General features: G+C 38.6%; 1 non-coding gene across 1 annotated transcript; it reads left to right on the top strand.

Moving 5' to 3' along the window:
• Nucleotides 1-316: 316 nt before the first annotated feature.
• Nucleotides 317-423, top strand: LOC138176300 (U6 spliceosomal RNA). The gene has a single exon (XR_011172208.1). It is a non-coding gene; the product is annotated as a U6 spliceosomal RNA (small nuclear RNA).
• The last annotated feature ends 5,588 nt before the right edge of the window (nucleotides 424-6,011 follow it).

Genomic DNA, 6,011 nt, shown 5'->3' with positions numbered 1-6,011 from the left:
GCAAGAATAGAGAAACCTTGGTTAAAAGCACACTTTTTTCAGTGGAAAAGGAAACAAAGAAATATATTCCTGAGGTCCCGAGGGGAAACAATCATTCTCACCATCCTCAATACCACCACCATCATCATCACATGATAAAGAGATTTAGAAAACCTACAGAAATAAGCAAATGTCACTTCATCCACCAAGAGTCAAAACTGATAACTGATAAGGTACGCACCAATGGAATTGTCAAATGTAACCCAAAGTGGTTTACCTCCTGATGTAGTCAATGAAATGGCTAAAATCAAAGAATGGAATCAAAAGATCCTCCATGGTGCTCGCTTCGGCAGCACATATACTAAAATTGGAATGATACAGAGAAGATTAGCATGGCCCCTGCAAAAGGATGACACGCAAATTCGTGAAGCGTTCCATATTTTTGGGGTGGCCAGGTAGCACAGTGAGTAACAGCACCGGCTCCAGAGTCGGGATGACCTGGATCAAATCCGGGCTCAGATACTCAGCACCACAGCCAGAAATAACTGGCCGTGTAACCTTGAGCAAGTTACTTAAGCCCAATTGCTTTAAAAAAAAAAAAAGATCCTCCATGGTTAATATTTATGTAAATTCAGGCAACAATATTTGACAAGCAAGCAAGAAATAAATGACTGAGATGTGAGGATTTGTTTGTGGAGAGAGAAGAGTTAATCATAAGAATTCAGGAATGGGTTGTTGCCATCACAGAAGTAATTCCTAAAGCTATTTATAGTGTTATTACAAAAGGGCTGTTTTTGAGGTTATTATGGTGTTGATTACAGAAAGGTTAATCTTAGGGAACCTTGACTTAAAGATCAATGTTAACTATGTGTGGAAAAAACTATGCATGGCAGGCTGTAAAAAACTTAGTCTCTCTAGAATGCCTAGCAAGACATGACCCTGGAGGGTTAGAATCATACCTTCTCAAGTTCACTATCTTTCATGGACTGATAGATGACAAATATCCATACTGCAAATGTAGACCTCCAAATATCCTGAGAACTCAACCAATAAATTGTTTTGGAAATGGGCCATTAACACAGACTGAACTTTTACCTATAATTGTCCAGACATAGCAATTATCCATAAAAACATGACAATAATGTCTTAAATAGATGTCACCATAAGAAGTTTACATTAGTTCCAAGCTACATAGAATGAAAATCTTTCAAAGTATAGGACCTAGTAGAGGTATTGTGGACCAGGATACTAATGGAGCTGAGGAGGCATGAGTTATTCACACACTTCCATGATAGACTGCTGTGAGCAAGGCCCTGTGGTACAGACCCAGGGGAGTTTGAGTTAAGGTTGCCCCCAGAAGAATTGACTCATGGCTCAGTTTGGCATCTTTGGACAAGAAGAGTAAAAAAAGTAGTATTTAAGACTTTAGAAGGAAGCTCCTGAGACCCTAGAGAACATTTTTCTTGGCTGTTTTTAGCCTCTAGGCTTTTATCTATCTACTTTTATCTTCCTGAACTTTTTAATCTCCATGGGAGTTGTTTTATTGTGGGATATTTGCATATATTTTTGTTAAATTGATTATTTGCAATAAATGGTATTTGAATGATCCATTTTGACAATTGTGGAATATCACCCCAGACAAGAGAAGACCAAAGCAACATGGGAACAAGATGAGGTGCTTGTCATCTATGTTATCCTGTCTGGTATGAGAGCTGTACTAAAGACAGTGAGCCTACAGAGAAAGCCCTTACACTCTCATACTTTTATTACACAACAAGAAAAAGTTGTTTTTTCTACCTGTAAATGAGTCCATGGAACATCAAATATAAAATAATAATAACAGAATAGCAACTTTTCCCAAGATTATTTCTATCTGAATCACACTAAGATAAGACACATGAGATAATAATAACCCTCTTAAAGTCAATCATCCATGTTGCAGAGAGGAAGAGTTGGGGGACAGCAATAGAAAAGCTGACTTTTAAAATTATTCTTTTCAGTCATTTTTCAATCATGTCCTACTCTCCTTAAGGTTTTCTCAGCAGAGATATTGTAGTACTTGTGATTTGTCATTTCCTTCTCCAGCTTTTATAGATGAAGAAATTGAGGCAAACAGGGTTAAGTGACTTGCCCAGGGTCACATATCTAGTAAGAGTCTGAAGCCAGATTTAAACTTAGGAAGATAACTCTTCCTGACTTCGGGTCTAGTACTCTATCCATTATGCCACCTGAATAATTTTGCTATAATTGGTCTTCATCTTGGATTCATGCCATCAGACTCAAAAAGGGCTATTTAAAAATTTTGGTTAGAATTTGCATTAAATGAAAGTTTTTAATAACTTTAGGGCCTTTATTTTTTTCCTCTCTTTAAGGAATGATCCATTCTTTATCCAGGGATAAAGCATTTGTACATGATATTTATTGTACCTTTCCCATAAGATTGTCATGATGATCAAATGAGGTAAATGTATGTAAATACACTTTATCATTCTCAGGTGTTGCTATCTTGTCATCTTTTTCAATGGAATTTAAATCCTGGGATGAGTCACTATCCCGCTTATTATTCTTTTATGATTAATATTCTATGGACAACTGCACACAAGTGGATAAAATAACTGTCCTTTATAACTGAATGAAAATACTAGAATATAAGTTCATCTTCTGTAGGCTTATTGAAAGTGTCTTCATATCAACCCCAGTAGCAGACAAGACAGCAGAATGAGATGTCTTCCCCAGGGTCACATAGCTAGTAAGTATCTGAGGTAGGATTAAATTCAAGTCAATATTGATCATCTACTAGAGTAAGACTATGGACAATATTCATCTATAAATAAAATGAAGCCCAAATTAAGAGACAATTTCACATTTTTGTCCATTCCAGATCAAGGTCATTAATTCCAAAATAGACTTTAGAAAAGTCTGATTAAATATACTTTAGCAGGTTATTCCGGATCAACTATACGATATACGGTAGTACTTTCCAGCATGGTCTCTGAAAAATTCCTTGTCAAACACTCCTTTTAGCATTTCTTTTAGGTTTATGAGATGTTGGGCAGAGCCAAGATGGCGGCATAGAAGCAGGAGAACTCTCTGCACTTCCCCCATAACCACCTCAAATACCTATAAAAAATGGCTCTAAACAAACTTTAGGGCCACAGAACCCACAAAGTGACAGAGAGAAACAAACCTCCCCCTGAAGACAGCCAGGCAGGCAGACAGGAAGGGTTTATCACAGCCCACTGGGAGCAGAGCCCAGCCCTTCATGAGCCCACGGTTTTAGCCTCAGAGGGGCCCTAACAGCTGTGGCTAGAGGGACATTGGGAGAGTAGATCACCAGCAGCTGTGGCAGTTTTCTAGATTTTTGGAATGTTACAGTCTAAAATGAGTGCTATGAATTGCATTCTTTACTTCACTGTATTTCTTCAAAGAGCTATAAGGTCCTAATTCTTACTTACATGATGGTTGGGCTACCACAATTGATTTCATTCATACTCATATTCCTAGTATGGGCCCACATAGCAATTGCTATTGACTTTTCCTATAATCTCTCTATGATTCAAGTCACTTGGTGACATAAGTCCACACTAGTTTCTTCCACATTTACAACAGCCAATATAGAACCAGCCATTTTCAGTACCTCAAGCAAGAGAGATCTATATATTTTCAAGATCTAGAAATAAAAAATGTATTACTTCTCAAAATACTGCCTCAGCTACATTGTCAAATAAATAAAATATTTCACTACTTTTCTCAATAGCAATACTTTTTTTTCTTTCAACTTTTAGAAAGGTGTGAAAAAGTTGTAGCATAGTTAATAACCACTTTAAACAGTCTGAGAATTGATATAATTAACTTAAGGTAAGAAAACTGAGGGTTATCGTGAAATGACATGTTACGAACATGAAGGATACAAAGAAAAGCCAATTTCTTCACCAATTATTCCGGGTTTTCTATATTGTTTGTTTTCCTACTTAGCTATATTAAATGTTCATGTGACTATGCAGTTGATTACACAGAACAAAACAACATGACACCATGAGAGCGTGATTGGTGCCTCGCCCTCTTAAGAAGTTAGAAACCAAGCATGAACTGTCGATCTAAAGCTAAGCCTTCCCTGTCATGCACATTACCCAATACTAAAAGGTTCTCAGTCGGTCAATTGGCATTTATTGAGTATCTACTGTGTGACAGGCACTGTGTTAAGGGTTCTCTGAGATAATCATCATAGTCTCTGTTTCTCAAAAAATGGCATGCTACTCATACTTTGTCTCCTTTTAACCCCTATCCCTTTGTGTGTGATGGTGCAGTTTTTTTTATTTCTAGGTTGACCCTTAGTGTTTCTACCAATTAGATCAATAGCTCATAATCCCCATAGGGGTAGCTTGGTGGCACAATGGATGGGGTACTGGGCCTGGAGTTAGGAAGACCTGAGTTTGAATCCAGCCTCAGACACTTACTAGCCGTGTTTACTCTCGGCAAGTCACTTAACCCTTTTTGCCTCAGTTTCCTCATCTGTAGAATGAGCTAGAGAAGGAAATGGCAAACCACTCCAAGCATTTTTGCCAAGACACTATGCCAAAAAAAGGATCACAAAGAGTTAGACATGACTGAAAATGACAAAACAGCAATCATAGTCCCTGTCCTACTTAGAGCAACTCCTCCTCTTTTCTTATTCCCATTATGTTTTCCTGTTCCCATTACTGACATGCATGGTTATAATAACAACTTGTAATTCAATTAACAAAAGCATAGTAAAACAGAAGAATTAGTGAGCGTTATGAGGATATGTGCCTAGGTAGGAGTACTTCATAATGACAAGATTTAATTTCCCAACCCATTCTGTCTCATCTCCCCAGCATGGACTGGAAGTTGTGAGTATGGTCAAAGAATTGGGAAATGCCCTTGACCCCTCCCTGCAGAGGATACAGAATCTGCACAATCACTTTACCTTGTCACAGAAATCATGCTTGCTGTGGTTTCTGCTCTGGTATCACTTGCCATGGCTTCTAAGTCAGTTCTGCTCATTGCCATGCCTTTTGTTCCTGCAATACTGCTCCCAGAGCTGGCCAGTCCCTCAATTCATCTTGATACACTCACTGCCCACACCTGGATCTACACAAAAGGACATTGCTTCAGCATTAAAGATATGTCTGCACAGGTAAACAACTGGAAAAAGCAGTGAGTTGGCTGTGTCCCAGCTGACATGCTCCTCCCTCCTCCTCTATATTCACCTTCAGAATTCCCTGTACTCCTTGATGTCTAATGTACTCTCCTTGCATCACCTGCACACCACACACCAGGAAAGACAAATTTACATAAGGTTCTGTCATATCTCTTTCACTTTGGTTATTTAGTTCTCATCCCAAGAGAAGCAGAGACTGTTGGTCAAAGTTGAGACAATGGGGAGTTGAGAAACAAAAGGCTGTCACCGTTATTGAATAGGAATGGATGCATACTCTCTGCTACTCAGGGGTTTTTTTCCAAAGCACGGCATGTCACAGCCTTACTCAATAAAATCAAGAGCTATTACTTCCAGAGTAAAATATAAAATCCTCTGAGCCTTTCAGAACCTGACCCTCTCCTACCTTTCCAGTCTTCTTATAACTCATCTACACTCTACAATCCAGCTACACTCACCTATTAGTTTTTTCTCATACAGAACTCTCTCTCCTGACTCCCTGAATTGCAATGGAATTTTCCTGTGCCTAAAATATTTTCTTTCCTTCTCTCCAACTCCTAGATTCCTTGACTTCCTTTAAGTCAAATCTCATCTATTTCAGTAGTCCCTCTGTCCTCTCCAGGGCAAGTCTCTCTCCTCAAAGATTAGCCTCCATTTACACTGTATTTATCTTGTATGGACATAGTTGTTGTTTGTCCTTCATGTTTTGAAAAGAACCAATGACCTCACAGGGTGATGGCCTGACTACTGTGTGAACTGGATTTAAGTGAGGCAGAGTTGCACAAAGATATTGGCCTCATTTGAAGTCCAGTGGCAAGACAAAACTCAAGATGACTGGTGATGGCCCAGAATG

Source organism: Petaurus breviceps, unplaced genomic scaffold (genome assembly GCF_028583685.1).
Source record: "Petaurus breviceps papuanus isolate PSGF00001 unplaced genomic scaffold, PetGlider_PUasm1.0 84, whole genome shotgun sequence".
NCBI lineage: Eukaryota > Metazoa > Chordata > Mammalia > Diprotodontia > Petauridae > Petaurus > Petaurus breviceps.
This window is presented reverse-complemented; position numbering and strand designations above follow the sequence as displayed.